Source organism: Chiloscyllium plagiosum, unplaced genomic scaffold, assembly GCF_037043375.1.
Source record: "Chiloscyllium plagiosum isolate Xiang-an unplaced genomic scaffold, Cpla_swu_hap1 HiC_scaffold_32, whole genome shotgun sequence".
Taxonomy (NCBI): domain Eukaryota; kingdom Metazoa; phylum Chordata; class Chondrichthyes; order Orectolobiformes; family Hemiscylliidae; genus Chiloscyllium; species Chiloscyllium plagiosum.
In genome coordinates this window covers 40,355,442-40,372,043 of record NW_028270170.1, presented here as the reverse complement: position 1 = coordinate 40,372,043, position 16,602 = coordinate 40,355,442, and the positions used below count along the sequence as shown (strand labels likewise).

At 45.7% G+C, this 16,602-nt stretch overlaps 1 long non-coding RNA gene across 2 annotated transcripts in view; it reads left to right on the top strand.

The window, feature by feature from the left end:
• The first annotated feature begins 7,203 nt into the window (after positions 1–7,203).
• Positions 7,204–16,602, top strand: part of LOC148141813 (uncharacterized) — a 59,784-nt gene continuing 50,385 nt past the window's right edge. Inside the window, exon 1 of one of the 2 annotated variants that reach the window (XR_015752450.1) lies at positions 7,204–7,662. This is a non-coding gene — a long non-coding RNA (uncharacterized LOC148141813). The remainder of the gene's footprint in view (positions 7,663–16,602) is intronic. The other variant, XR_015752451.1, reaches the window with a different exon arrangement.

Below are 16,602 nucleotides of genomic sequence, written 5' to 3'. Positions count from 1 at the left end.
GAGGAATCAGTGGCAACACTGAGATTAAGTATGCTTCCATCTGCAGTGGACTGGTAAGCAGATGAAGAAAGGAGGATGGAATGTAGGCACTTACTGAAACCAACTTGCCATCCTGAAGAATGTTTGCTTTTAATACAAATACTTCCTAGGGGTGTAGTTGTGGCCATGAGATTGGTGAGGAGCAGGGACAGGGGTGTGTGTGATAGATTGTAGTGAGGCTAGAACCAGCCTTTAAATGAGTCCATCTGATATCCCAGGAGTTATTGCCATAAGAGGATGGGGCACCTATTGGCTGCAGGAAGCTAGGAGGGATGCGAAACATTGTTATAGCAGCAGAACAACCCTGACGTAGCCACCATTCAGCAGTGTCAGACTCGTTAAGAGGAATGGCTCTCAAGGGAATCCCACCTTTAGAATGGAAAGGAATGTGTGCACAAACCCAACAGCTAGAGTGATTGACCTTCTGTGCATAAAGTTGCGTCATATCAGGAAAGGTGTTGAAATGCAATTCTTTTTTGTTGGAGGCCCCCAGGTTATACCGAGGGCCCCAGCTAAATACATGCAATATCAGAAAAATAAGCAAAAACAATGTAAGAAGTGTAATAGCAATTATGCTGAACCATTTGTGGCCATAGGCTTTGCAGGTAACTTTGCAGAGTTCAACTGGTGTCCCTCTAGGGTGGTGTCCTCTTCACTGTGTGGCATGAGTCCATTCTGGTCACCTCTTAACCTTGAGTGCAGTTCAGGTCACCAAAAGGACAAGGAATTGATCTTTCCATCTAGGAGTGAGAGAATTATTTTCAAACTATATAATCATGACATAGTCCCCTGGTTGGAAAGGATACATATGATCAGTCATAGGAACAGGAATGGCCGCTTTGGCAATGTCGTGATTCCGAATGATAAGTTGAGACAGGGCCTTTGTATAATCAATTAGAGACTCCTGTATCAGGAGCAGAGCCACATCAGCAGAGAGGATAGGAGGCCTGCTCGCAGTAGGCATGGGTCTGCCCATCAGTACTTCAAAAGGAGTGAGGCCTGTTGGCCGGTTAACTTGATTCTGAATGGAATATAGAGCACGGGGCAGAGCACCAGGCCAGGGCAAGCCCGTATCCTGTGATATTTTAGTAAGGACTGTTTTAAGGATGCCATTCATCCTTTCCACCATATCCAAGGACTGCGGCTAATAAGGAATATGATGCCTCCAGGTAATCCCCAAGCCCTGTTAATAGCTTTTATGACACCAGAAGTGAAATGAGTGCCTCTATCACTGTTAATAGATCCATGGACACCAAATCTAGGGATGATACCTTTTAGTAAATATTTAATAACTGTCCTAGCATCATCCTTTTTGGTGGCAAAAGCCTCAACTCATTTGGAGATCATATCAACAATCACCAGTAGGTAATGGAAACCCAGTCTTGTTGGCATATATGCAAAATCTACCTGCAGTTTCACAAAGGGACCAGTAGGGTCAAAAGGAAGATGGTCAAACGTGACCAGTGGCTTAGAGTTATTGTTTGGTAGGCAAATAAGACAGCGTGATAAAGTGCAAGCAGCAGTAGTGAAATCTGGGGCATACCAAAAATGTATGACTGCATGGCACATGCCCCACTTGCCAACATAGCCAACTCCATGAGTGGCTAGGGCAAGGCCAGGTCGATGAGACTTAGGGCAGATGATGTGGTCATCAGGATGCGTAGGAAGACAAAGGGATCCAGGTTCACGTAAATGGGCCCAACAAATTTGTTCAGATTGAGGGACATCCTATTGAGCAGTACGGGTGCCCTCCAAAAGGTCAGGAACAATGGGAAACTGGAGTATCTTAGGGGTATGCAAGACCTGCATAGTTGGTCGGTGTCAGTCACACGAACGGCCATATCAGCAAAAGCATTGCCACAGGTGACACTATCTCCAGCAGTCGTGTGAGCAGTGCACTTAATGACAGCTATAGCCGAAGGAAGGAGAATGGCTTCCGAAAGGTTATTAATAAACTGACCGTGCTGTAAAGGTTTATCTAATGAAGTGATTTAATCCCAATGCATCCAGAGGGTGCCAAATCATGCACCACTCCAAAAGCGGAGCGAGAGTCTGTATAAATGTTAACAGATTTTCCAGCAGCTAAAATGCATGCCCTTGTGAGAGCAAAGAGCTCGGCTGCCTATGCAGAAGTACCATTAGGGAGCTCTGTAGATTCAAGGACATCAGAAGGCCTGCACATAGCATGGGCTTGTCAGTGTCATATGATCAGAAGGCAGATAGGAGGAGCCATCAGTGCAAAGGACCATATCAGGATTATCCAGAGGGGTTTCCGAAAGATTTGGGAGAGGGGTAACAACATCATGGACAACGTGTAAACAATCATGGTCAGGTGTCACTGAGAGGTTGGTGGCAAGAAGAATGGTAGCAGGATTCAAAGCCGGGCGCGGCACAGAGTAAGATTAGACTGGGAGAGTAGGATGATCTCATAGCCCGTACAACTGGAAACAGTAAAATGTTGGGTAGCTGCAGAGTTCAGCAGCAGGGAAACCGAATGTGGAACAAAAGTGATGCATGGGTGATCCAGCACAAGGGGGGTTAGACTTTTCAACCATTACCAAGGCACCCGCCACAGATCATAAACACACCAGCATTCCCCTTACAACTGGAGGCAACTGGACAGAGTAGAAAGCTACAGGGTGTCAGAGATCCCCATGCATCTGTGTCAGAATTCCCGAAGTATATCCCTCCCTCTCAGCAACATAAAGTTGAAATGGCTGTGAGAAATCCGGAAGACCCAAAGCAGGTGCAGAGCTTAGTACAAATCTCAACTGTTCGAAAGCCTGTGTTACTTCAGGGGTCCACTGTTGTTTTGATGGTGGCTCAGGCGAATACGCCTCTCACAAAGGCTCATCAATCTCACGAAGATCAGGAATCCAGCGCCTGCAGTAATTCACCATCCCCAGAAATGACACAAGTTCAGTGCGTGTTGCGGGATGAGGGAGACTTGCGATGGCATTGAGGCGATCAGGGGCGAGGGTCCTGGTACCCTGCGCGTTCGTGAAACCCAAGAAATGAACTGTGGGTTGGCAGAGCTGCATGTTATCAATGGAAACTTTGTGACCATCGTGTGCCAGGCATAGAAGGGGGGGGGGGGCAACAATATCTTGCATGCAGGCATCAGAAGAAGCAGAGGCAATGAGTAAATCATCAGCATATTGAGCAAGGAAGGCATGACATAGTCCCCTGGTTGGAAAGGATACATATGATCAGTCATAGGAACAGGAATGGCCTATGCAACACTGTTGCAAGGCATGTGGAGGGTTTCAAGGGTCTGCTGAAAAACGGAAGCATAAACAGTTGGGCTCTCCATGTGCCCTTGGGGAAGCCAAGTCCTTGCCTATTGGCAGCCACTGAAAGTAATGGCATAAAAGTGGTAACTATCAGGGGACAATTTAATCAAGAAAAAAGGCTGAGCAGAGGTCAACTACTGAAAACAAGTGGCTGACGCAGGGACATCAGTAAGAATAGCATTCGTGTCAGGCACTACAGGGGAACAAGGAGCAACAACAGCGTTGACAGCAGAACCTTCACCTGTCAGGTTTACCAGGTTTCGGCACCGGAAGGGTGGGGCTATTGCAGGGGCTCTGTGTAGGAACAAGGATGCCCTGTTCCAGGAGGGAAGCAATAACAGGCCTGATCCCTTCGGTAGCAGCGGGTGTGAGTGAATACTGACAGACTGATGGTAGGCCAGCACCAGCCTTCAGTGTGGAGTGGAGGGGCAGAGATAACCAAACCAGTGTGGTTAGGATGGAGCGCCTATAGCACCAGTGGCAGATCATTTAAAAACCGTAGGTGAATGTGACCGAGGGGTCCAACGTAGTGAAGGTAGTTTTAATGACAGAAGCAGGTAGGCACAAGTAGAAACCGTCGGGGTTGAGCGCAGCAATGCATAATGATGACAAATCACCAGGGAAGAGGGGATCGAATGAACAGGGAGGTGCACGAAGACGTACATGAATAGAGGCCAAATCATTAAATGTCCAGGGGCTTTTAAGGACAATGGAAATAAAAAGAGGTGCCGTAGAGTGGGAAAACCGAGATTGCAGAGTCGAAAGGGAAACATCAGCAGAAACTCCCTGGTGCCTAACATAATAAAGACCAGTGATGATAATATCAGAATCTGTATGCAGGTGAGAGTCAGCAAGTGCAGAGTATGACAGGTCAGGAGTGCAGAGTTGGTGCAACGAAAATCATTAAAGGGATTGCCTGTCAAAAGGACTCAGAGCAGAAAAGAAACACGAGGGGACGAAGGGGCGACTTGCAGTTCTGTAACAAGGAGTGAAAAGCGAGTGAATTAGTTCAGTGGCACAGCGCCAGCTGTACACGGCAGCAGTCGATAGGGCTAATAGTGGGGGCTCAGTCATGGCTGCACGTTGCATAGCGTAGTGCAACTCGGGTATTTATAAGATGAGACCCTCAGGGGAACAATAAGTGGAAGTGTTCAATTCGCAGAGGGCCTCACAGCCAGCAGGGCAACCGGACAGGAGGGTGAAGTTATTGCTGAGTTGGGAACCGTGACTGGTCCAACAATAATAGAGATAGTGTCAGAGAGAGGCTCAATTAAAGGAATACCGGAGACACCGACAGTACAGACAGATTCAGAACTGAGGGATAGATCCGCAGAGGGAGGTGCAGATGAATGAGTGGCCCCTGAATCCACCAAAACCAGAATGGAACATCCTCCCATCTTCACTGCCACCATAGGATTTTCAGATGGGGATCGGGAGAGGCGTATCGAAGCAGCACACCCCCACCCCCAGCAGCAGCCCGAAGCACGAGGGGAATTGGGGGGGGGGGGGGGGAGAGATCAGTGTTAGAACATAGAACAATACAGCACAGAAAACGGTGGCACAGTGGTTAGCACTGCTGCCTCACAGTGCCAGAGACCTGGGTTCAATTCCCGACTCAGGCGACTGACTGTGTGGAGTTTGCACATTCTCCCCGTGTCTGCGTGGGTTTCCTCCGGGTGCTCCGGTTTCCTCCCACACTCCAAAGATGTGCAGGTCAGGTGAATTGGCCATGCTAAATTGCCAGTAGTGTTAGGTAAAAGGGGTAAATGTAGGGTAATGGGTGGGTTGCGCTTCGGCAGGTCGGTGTGGACTTGTTGGGCCGAAGGGCCTGTTTCCACACTGTAAGTAATCTAATCTAAAAAACAAGCCCTTCGTCCCTTGATATTGCGCCGACCTGTGAACTATTCTCAGCTTGTCCCCCTACACTATCCCAAAATCGTCCATGTACTTATCTATAAGGATTGTTTAAATCTCCCTAATGTGGCTGAGTTGACTACCTTAGCAGGTAGGGCATTCCACGCCCTTACCACTCTCCGCGTAAAGAACCTGCCTCTGACATCGGTCTTAAATCTATCACCCCTCAATTTGTAGTTATGCCCTCTCATACAAGCAGATGTTGTGAGGCTGGTGTTGGCATTGTGGAACAAAAGTGGTCTGTGGGGGCACAACCCTTTGTGAAGAAACCACACAGCAGCTACGCTCCCACTGCCCATATTTACCACAAGACCAACATTTGATTAATCGTTTGTCAGTGCGGGACAGACCCTGTGATTAAGGGTGAACATAATCTAATTGAGGGTTAGCTTCTTTATCGCTTTTAGAGTCAAAAAGGCCGTGCCTGTCCATGTTATTGAGAGAGTAGTGAGAGTATCCTTCCACGTGGCAATCAGCCAAGCAAGGCTCTTGGCTTTGTAAACCTGATTATGATGAGGAAGCTGGCAATTAATAAGGGTTTGAACAGACAGTTTCTAATTATCCTCTATAGAAATGCTAGCTGAACCTTCCCATGTATCTCTGAAACAAGCGAGAAACTCAGGGACAGTCTTAGTGGTTTTTGATGTCAGTGAGTAACTTCACCAAAGTCACTCTGCTGTCTGGTGGCATCAAGATGGCATCCCTGACACACCTACCTAACCAATCAGAATGGTCGTCAGTCATGTCCCAGTATTGTGAGGGAAAATTGATAGAGCTTTTAACGGTAGACCAACAGGGACCATAAGTCAGTTGCATTAAAGTCTGGACATCCTGTGGGAGGCAGTCATAAATATCACAGATTTGTAAAAACCAATTATAAAAAGGAACAGGTCACTTTGTCGGATCCAGAGCATCCTGTAGATGCCATGGATCTCCGCATGGGTCCGAGGTTTGTCAAGTGGCAAATGACCTATCATTATTCTAGGCAATTGTGAGAGGAGATGACTGTCAGCCTCTGAGGGTACGCCTCCCTCCGAGTCAAGGTGCAAGCGGATACCGTAGCAGTGGCCAGAGAGTGTAGAATCAGGTGGTTGTTGCAGTGAAACATCAGATGCCAGCAGGGACGTTGTAAGACCACCCCCTTGGGGGTGAGTCTCGGTAGGCAGTGCGGAAGCAGCGCTGGGCACAGCACCCGCCTGCTCACATTATGATTGGCAACGAACGCAACAGTCTCATCCATAATGGGCTCAGGGTCAGAAAGTGAAACAGGGATGTTAGGATATTGAAGGGAGTAGGGCGAGGGTGCAGTGGGAACAGGTACCGGAGAAGGAGGGTGTTCTGAGGATCGGGTGGGGATCCTTAACTTTGGGAGGCTGGTGACCTTTAGCAACCTCTTTAAATTTTTCAAGACATATGAGCATGTAGTTCTAATTCCAGGCGGAATTGCTACAGCCTCCCTGAATGCGAACTAACCAATAATCAATCTTATCTAATGTCAATGAACCCACATAAGGCCAATTTCCATGGGACCACTCATATAGATCAAGGGTAAAAGGAATAACATTAGGACTACCACCTGTTTCTCTCCAAACAATGTCGGCTGGTGAACCCAGGTGTACCAGCGGTTCTCCTGCCTCATTCTTGCACTTCACATATTTACTGTGGTGCTGCTGTGTCCTTTTGGAAGGTTCCAGGTGCTGCAGGCCACTCTTCATAGCAGGACGAGGTAACCTCATCCCCAGGAGGCAGCCCGTCACTGACAATCTTGGAAAGTTGCGATCCCGTTGGTTAAACAGAGCAGGCAAACAAGACAAGACAGCAACTCAAAAACAAGCCGAGACAAGGACACACAACAGAGAAGCAGAGACACACACCAGAACTCGGGATCCCGACCAACAACACAAGGCGAACACCACCGAATTAATCATAACGTCGGGCACAGTCTCTTTCAACACAACCTTAGCTCATCATATCACAACAGCCTGTAGCTACAAGGGAAACCAGCTCCCTACTCACACTTGTTAGCTCAGAGGAGGAACCACCACAAAGTACTGGGGGGACTTTGGAGGATGGGAAAAATTTCTGGCTGTAAGAGCTGCTCCTTTCTTTGAGGTATTTTAGGTGTTGGAGGTGATTTCCTTGAATTCCAGGAGCAGCAATTACTGTTTTATGTGCTGTTGCATTGTTTTGGAACTTTGGGAAAATAAAAAGTCAAAACAACAGCAGTTTTAAAAGGGAGAAGAGCAGACAAAGGAAGCACATGGTGAGGACAGGGCAGGAGAGAGAGAGAGAACCGACACAGTTACTGCCTTTGCTGTTTGAATTCGTGTATCACTGGACATCGGAGAGCATCTGGGAAAATTAACGAACAGTGAAATTCACAACTAATCTTGGAGGAACCTGTCCAAGAGTATTAGTGAGTACAGTGGGTTCTTTCTTGATTATATGTTTTTGGAGATAAATCTCTTGATTAAACTTAAAATATAAGCCATAGCTATTAATTTAACCTGGGGCAGTGTTTTTAGAGGAATAAGACCGGTGATATTTTCTGGATCTGTAGATTGTGAAGGAGCAAAAATGGCCTTTGCAGTGATATGTACTTCTTGTCAGATGTGGGAGTTTAAAGAGAGTTTAAGGGTTACTGCAGATTATATCTGCCAAAAATGCTGTTGGATGTGAATCTTATCAGATCAAGTGGATCGGTTGGAGAGAGAGATAGAAGCGATGAGGAATTTGCAACAGCAACTGTATGTGATGGATGGCAGTTATAGGAAGGGGGGAAAGTCTCAGATACAGTCACATAGATGGGTTAACTCCAGGAAGGGGAAGAGAGGTAGGCAGCGAGTGCAGGTGTCTTTTGTGGATATTCCCATTCCAAACAGGTATGCTGTTTTGGAAAATGTAGGGGGTGATGGATTCTCAGGGGAACGTAGCACGAACAGCCAAGTCTCAGGTATTGAAACTGGCTCTAATGCAATGAGGGGTACGTTGTCTTCCAAGAGATCAATTGTGTTAGGGGATTCTCTAGTCCGAGGTACAGACAGACGTTTCTGTGGCCATCAGAGAAAAAGCAGAATGGTGTGTTGTTTCCGTGGTGCCAGGATCAAGGATGTCTCAGAGAGGGTGCAGAATGTCCTCACGGGGGAGAGGGACCAGCAGGAGGTCATTGTCCACATTGGAACCAACGACATAGGAAGGGAAAATGTTGAGACTCTGAAAGGAGATTACAGAGAGTTAGGCAGGAATTTAAAAAGGAGGTCCTCAAGGGTTTTGGATTACTTCCAGTGCTATGAGCTAGTGAGGGCAGGAATAGGAGGATAGAGCAGATGAATGCATGGCTGAGGAGCTGGTGTAGGGGAGAACGATTCACATTTTTGGATCATTGGAATCTCTTTTGGGGTAGAAGTGACCTGTACAAGAAGGACGGATTGCACCTAAATTGGAAGGGGACTAATATACTGGCAGGGAAATTTGCTAGACCTGCTTGGGAGGATTTAAACTAGTAAGGTGGGGGGATGGGACCCTGGAGATAGTGAGGAAAGGGATTGATCTGAGACGGGTACAGCTGAGAACAGATGTGAGTCAAACAGTCAGGGCAGGCAGGGACAAGGTAGGACTAATAAATTAAACTGCATTTATTTCAATGCAAAAGGCCTAACAGGGAAGGCAGATGAACTCAGGGCATGGTTAGGAACATGGGATTGGGATATCATAGCAATTACAGAAACATGGCTCAGGGATGGGCAGGACTGGCAGCTTAATGTTCCAGGATACAAATGCTACAGGAAGGATAGAAAGGGAGGCAAGAGAGGAGGGGGAATGGCATTTTTGATAAGGGATAGCATTACAGCTGTGCTGAGGGAGGATATTCCCGGAAATACATCCAGGGAAGTTATTTGGGTGGAACTGAGAAATAAGAAAGGGATGATCACCTTATTGGGATTGTATTATAGACCCCCCAATAGTCAGAGGGAAATTGAGAAACAAACTTGTAAGGAGATCTCAGCTATCTGTAAGAATAATAGGGTAGTTATGGTAGGGGATTTTATCTTTCCAAACATCGACCGGGACTGCCATAGTGTTAAAGGTTTAGATGGAGAGGAATTTCTTAAGTGTGTACAAGACAATTTTCTGATTCAGTATGTGGATGTACCTACTAGAGAAGGTGCAATACTTGACCTACTCTTGGAAAATAAGGCAGGGCAGATGACTGAGGTGTCAGAGGGGGAGCATTTTTATAATTCTATTTGTTTTAAAATAGTGATGGAAAAGGATAGACCCGGTCTAAAAGTTGAAGTTCTAAATTGGAGAAAGGCCAATTTTGACGGTATTAAGTGAGAACTTTCGAAAGCTGATTGGAGGCAGGTGTTCGCAGGTAAAGGGACGGCTGGAAAATGGGAAACCTTCAGAAATGAGATAACAAGAATCCAGAGAAAGTATACTCCTGTCAGGGCGAAAGGGAAGGCTAGTAGGTATAGGGAATGCTGGATGACTAAAGAAATTGAGGGATTGGTTAAGAAAAAGAAGGAAGCATATGTCAGGTATAGACAGGATAGATCGAGTGAATCCTTAGAAGAGTATAAAGGAAGTAGGAGTATACTTAAGAGGGAAATCAGGAGGACAAAAAGGGGACATGAGATAGCGTTGGCAAATAGAATTAAGGAGAATCCAAAGGGTTTTTACAAATACATCAAGGACAAAAGGGTAACTAGGGAGACCATAGGGCCCCTCATTCCTGAAGAACGGCTTATGCCCGAAACGTCGATTCTCCTGTTCCCTGGGTGCTGCCTGACCTGCTGCGCTTTTCCAGCAACACATTTTCACCCCTCAAAGATCAGCAAGGCGGCCTTTGTGTGGAGCCACAGAAAATGGGGGAGATACTAAATGAATATTTTGCATCAGTATTTACTGTGGAAAAGGATATGGAAGATTTAGACTCTAGGGAAAAAGATGGTGACATCTTGCAAAATTTCCAGATCACAGAAGAGGAAGTGCCGGATGCCTTGAAATGGTTTAAGGTGGATAAATCCCCAGGACCTGACCAGGTGTACCCTAGAACTCTATGGGAAGCTAGAGAAGTGATTGCTGGTCCTCTTGCTGGGATATTTGTATCATTGATAGTCACAGGTGTGATGCCGGAAGACTGGAGGTTGGCAAATGTGGTGCCACTGTTTAAGAAGGGCGGTAAAGACAAGCCAGGGAACTATAGATCAGTGACCTTGACCTCAGGTGGTGGGCAAGTTGTTGGAGGGAATCCTGAGGGACAGGATATACATGTATTTGGAAAGGCAAGGACTGATCCGGGAAAATCAACATGGCTTTGTGTGTGGGAAATCATATCTCACAAACTTGATTGAGTTTTTTGAAGAAGTAACAAAGAAGATTGATGAGGACAGAGCAGTAGATGTGATCTATATGGACTTCAGTAAGGTGTTCGACAAGGTTCCCCATGGGAGACTGATTAGCAAGGTTAGATCTCATGGAATACAGGGAGAACTAGCCATTTGGATACAGAACAGGCTCAAAGGTAGAAGACAGAGGGTGGTGGTGAAGGGTTGTTTTTCAGACTGGAGTCCTGTGACCAGTGGAGTGCCACAAGGATTGGTGCTTGGACCTCTACTTCTTGTCATTTACATAAATGATTTGGATGCAAGCATAAGAGGTACATTTAGTGAGTTTGCAGATGACACCAAAATTGGAGGTGTATTGGATAGCAAAGAGGGTTACCTCAGATTACAACAGATCTGGCCCAGACAGGCCAATGGGCTGAGAAGTGGCAGATGGAATGTTGCTGAAAAAAGAGACCTTGAAGTGCAGGTTCATAGCTCCTTGAAAGTGGAGTCGCAGGTAGGTAGGATAATGAAGAAGGTGTTTGGTATGCTTTCCTTTATTGGTCAGAGTATTGAATACAGGAGTTGGGAGGTCATGTTGCAGCTGTACAGGACATTGGTTAGATCACTATTGAAATATTGCATGCAATTCTGGTCTCCTCCCTATCGGAAAGATGTTGTTAAACTTGAAAGGGTTCAGAAACGATTTACAGGGATGTTGCCAGGGTTGGAGGACTTGAGCCATAGGGAGAGTCTGACAGGCTGGGGCTGTTTTCCCTGGAGTGTCGGAGGCTGAGGGGTGGCCTTATAGATGTTTACAAAATTATGAAGGGCATGGATAGGATAAATAGACAAATTTATAGACTCCCCAACCCCAGGGTTGGGGAGTCCAGAACTAGAGGGCATAGGTTTAGGGTGAGAGGGGAAAGAGACCTAAGGGTAAACTTTTTCATGCATATGTGTATGGAATGAGCTGCCAGAGAATGTGGTGGAGGCTGGTACAATTGCAACATTTAAGAGGCATTTGGATGGGTCTATGAATAGGAAGGGTTTGTAGGGATATGGGCCGGGTGCTGGCAGGTGGGACTAGATTGGGTTGGGATATCTGGTCGGCATGGACGGATTGGAACGAAGATGCTGTACATCTCTATGACTCTATGACTCTAAGTCTCCAAACGCAACCTTTCTTGCCGCAGCACATTGCTAGTGGCTCAAGGTGTCACTATCCAATCCTTAAGGATCAAAACTAAGACTACTAGTCTCCGTCACCACAGCCCAATCCTACCCATTTTGGCTCGTGGCTGAGGGAAACACCGCTAGCGATGAAATCAACTCTCCCGCCTTGTCACAAAAAGAAACCCGCCGACTCAGATAGGTTGCACAAAATCGGGACAAAACGAGAAAAGTCCGTGAAACCGCATGAAATAGGTTGGGGATTGGATGAAATTATGCAGTAGGTGACACATAACGGTCTGATTTAGAGGAAAGGTAAATTGCACCACAGAAACCTTGAGTTATTGACTGTTTATTCGTGAGCTCACGGGGAGAGTCAAGTCAACCGAATGATCGCAAGTCATAACAACGAGATACAGAGAGTTGCATGATTATATAGGTCACAAACATTTAACAATTAGCAAACTGTGAATTGCAGCATAATGAGTAAGTTAGGCACTTTGCCCAGTCATTAGCCTCAGTCACGTAGTGTCTGGACAGTGTTGGTTAGTAGCTGATAAGCAAGTGTTAGTATACAACAGTTTCTTGCAAAAGAAGAACATTCCCATGTTGGAAAATAATTCATTTACCAGGTAGCAGTACAGCTGCAAGGCCAACCACCTCACTGAGCCTGGGAAAGTATGAACTTAGCAAGCAGACACTAATATGAGATTTAAAATGGTTTCCAGGCTTTTAGTATGTGACAAGATGGCTGCTTCAAATCTAACAAATCTCCCAGACACAGTTAAAGCTGGACACGCGATGTGTGCCTAGTTATGGCCACTGCTCTTGGTGGGAATGCTTGGTCCAAATATCCATCATCTTTTCATTAGTCTCTGGTATTCCAAGGTCGTAGAGACAGAGTTATACAGCACAGAAGCAGAGCCTTCAATCCAACTCAACCATGCAAATCAGATATCGTAAATTAATGTAATCCCATTTGCAGCATTTGACCCATATCCTTCTCAGCCCTTCCCATCCAGATGTCTTTTAAATGTTGTAATTGTACCAGCCTCCACCACCTCCTTTGGCAGCTCATTCCATACACGCACCATCCTCTGAGTGAAAAAGTTGGCCTTTAGGTCTCTTTTAAATCTTTCCCCTCTCAACCTAAACCTATACCATCTAGCTTTGGACTCCCCTAACCTGAGAAAAAAGACCTTCTGTATTTGCTTTATCCATGTCCCTCATGATTTTATAAACCTCTGTAAGGTCAACCCTCAGCCTCCGATGCTCCAGGGAAAATAGCCCAGCCTATTCAGCCTCTCCCAATACGTACAACCCTCTCCCCAGCGTTAAATCGATATGGGGTTAGCTGGATATGTAAGGATGAGCATGCCCCAGATTTTTACACTGGGGGCCTGGGAGCCTGCTGTGCCCTATAAAATCCAACTCAGAGTCAAACAGCACAAGAGGAGGCCATTCCACCCATCAGATTAATACAGGCTCTCTGTAGAGCAAACCAATCAGATCCATTGCCTCACTCACTCCTCAAAATCCTGTTAGTTTATTTCCCTCAATGTTTAAAATGACTGATCAGCTCCACATCCATCATCTTCACGTTTCGTATGAAACTTGGAAGTCTGTAACTGGGTAGAGTTTAGTTTTACCTTTCATAGTGATAAGACTTGCTCTCCTTTCACAGGCATGGAAATAAATCATTGTTTGACCCACAATAACGTGTTTTAGCTTTGATTCTTTTTTGAATTACTGTGTAGCAGCTTCCAACAAAGAGATTATTAACTTGGCCAAACAGCAAGGGATGCTGGGTATAATGGGCAAATAAAATCTGCAATCACAAAACCCAGACACCAGACACAGTGTAAACATAGTAGTTAATGGCATTCGGATAATGTAAAAGGTAACAATTATCCTGGACAGATATATCCCCAACCACTAACAAAGGAGGACCCAAACAGAAGGCACTGGGTCTTCCTACACAAAGATACAAAATATAGTAAGCCATCCAATTTCTAGGACTATCTTGGATCTTCTAGGAGACGATCATGGCCAAAGGCAGACACCCACTGGCTGTCCGGGGAGAGAGAAAGGAAGAGCGAAAGCAGTTTTGCAGTTCCTCAGAGCTAGAGAGAAAGCTACTGCAGAAATCTCAACTGCGTAGGGGACTTGGGAATTATTGTAAGCATAAGGAGACAAATAGGATTAGAGATAGCATGTTCAGTATTAAAGGGTATTGTAACTATGTTCCTATAAAGAAGGGACTGTTTTGCATTGGTACCAGCTTGAGTTCATATTTATTTGACCATGTTGTTATTGTTGGACACTTGGGCACATTCAGTCTCAATTAAGTCACCTCTCAACCTTCTCCTCTCTAACGAAAACAGCCTTAAGTCCCTCAATCTTTCCTTGTAAGACTTTCCCTCCGTACCAAGCAACATCCTAGTAAATCTCCTCTGAACCCTTTCTAAAGCTTCCACGTCTTTCCTTTAATGCAGTGACCAGAACTGCACGTAATACTCCAACTGCGGCCGCACCAGAGTTTTTGTACAGCTGCAGCATGACCTCATGGTTCTGAAACTCGATCCCTCTACTAATAAAACCTAACACACCGTATCCCTTCTTAATAACCCTAAGTTGAAAGTGCTCACCTACCTCCAAATCGAACACCTGGCTGGGTTCATTACCGAGTACCAAATCTAATGCAGCCTCACCCTTTGTTGGCCTGTCTACATATTGTGTCAGAAATCTCTCCTGCACACAAGGGACAAAAACAGACCCATCTAAAGTACTTGAACTATAGTATTCCCAGTCAAAAGTTGGGAAGTTGAACTCCCCATAACAACTATCCTGTTACTCTGTCTTCTCTCGAAAGCTATGCTTTCCTCTAAATCTCTGGAACTATTCGGAGGGCCTGTAGAAAACTCCCAACAGGGTGACTTCTCCTTTCCTGTTTCTAATCTCAGCCCATATGACCTGAGTTGACGAGTCCTCAAACGTCTTTTCTGCAGTTGTAATACTGTCCTTGCTTAACAATACCACACCCCACTTCTTTTACCATCTTCTCTGCTCTTACTGCAACATCTAAATCTTGGAACCTGCAACAACCATTCCTGTCCCTGCTCTATCCATGTCTCTGAAATGGTCACATCATCGAAATCCCAGGTACCAACCCATGCTGCAAGTTCACCCACCTTATTCCAGATGCTCCTCTCGTTGAAATAGACACACTTCAAACTAACATTTTGTTTGTTGATGCCCTCTTGCAACCCTGAATCATTATTTCGGACCTCCTTACTCTCAACCTTCACTATACTTGAACGACAAGTTAGGTTCCCATGCCCCTGCTGAATTAGTTTTAACCCACCTGAAGAGCATTAGCAAATGTCCCCCCCAGGTTATTGGGGGTACCCCTCTGGTTCAGGTGTAGACCATCCTGTTTGTAGAAGTCCCACCTACCCCAGAAAGAGCCCCAGTTATCCGGGAATCCAAAACCCTCCGTCCTGCACCATCCATTTTGCACGTGTTCAACTCCTCTCTCTCTCCCCATTCCTTGCTTTGCTAGCACATGGCATGGATAACAAACCAGAGATAACAATGCTGTTTATTTTAGCTCTAGCTTCCTGAATTTCTGCCTTAAATTCTCATCCCTTTTCCTACCTATGTCATTGGTGTCTATGTAGAGCATGACTTGGGGTTGCTCCCTCTCCCCCCCCCAAGGATCCTGAAAACACAATCAGAGACATCACGAACCCTGGTGCCTGGGAGGCAACACACCAACTGTGATTTTCCCTCGTTCCCACAGAACCTCCTATCCCTCCCTCTAACTATGGAGTCCCCAGTGACTAATGCTCTGCTCCTTTTCCCCTTTTCCTTCTGTGCCAAAGACCTGTGCCCCATTGCTTACCCCAGTAAGTCACCACCCCCTCCCCCACAACAGTATCCAAAACAACATACTTGTTATTGAGGGAATCCCTGCACTGCCTGCTGGTTCCCTTTCAGTCCCCTGACAGTAACCTACCTTCTTCTTGTACCTGAGGTGTGACTATCTCCCTGTAACACCTCTCAATAACCCCCTCTGCCTCCTGAATGATCCAAAGTTCATTCAGCTCCAGTTCCAGTTCCATAACAGTAGTTTTCGAGGAGCTGGAGTTGGGTGCACTTCCCGCAGAGGCAGTCAGCAAGGACATTACTGGTGACCCTTACCTCCCACATTCTGCAGGAGAAGCATTCAACTGCCCTAACCGCCATTCCCCCATTCTAAATTCCCAACGAGACTACTGAAAACTAAAACAGAGGAAAAAAGACTAGTCACCTTATCAATCCAGTGCACAGAACCTTTTTTATTTCTCAGTGTCTGACTTATCTCATGCCCTAGTTTGGAGAGAAAAAGGAGAAATACTCTCCTGCCTTCAAATGTGCAAAAGTGTAAAAATTGCAACATGCACGAACAAGTCTAATTAATGGCAGGTGGTGTTACATTTACTCTGAAACAAATTATGGCTCATTCTATTCAAAGCAATTAACACTATTCTGAAAATACTTAATCTCAGAAGACAAGCAGACTCGAAGCTGATTTGTAAGTGTGTGACCTGGGATAGTAACCTGTTGTCATGCTTTGTAAGAGCAAAATGCCTATTGAAATCACAACTATCAGGTGACAGTATTAACCAAAACCTAAACAAAAATAGTATCAATGGATGAAGCAAGTGCAAATACTTTTCCAGTAGCTCTGATGGACAAATTCAGAAGTAATTTGCAGTTTATGATTTCTGGTTCGACCAAATAGCCTGGAGACCCTAGTGAAGGGTTTTAACCCGAAACGCTGACTTTCCTGCTTCTCACATGCTGTCTGA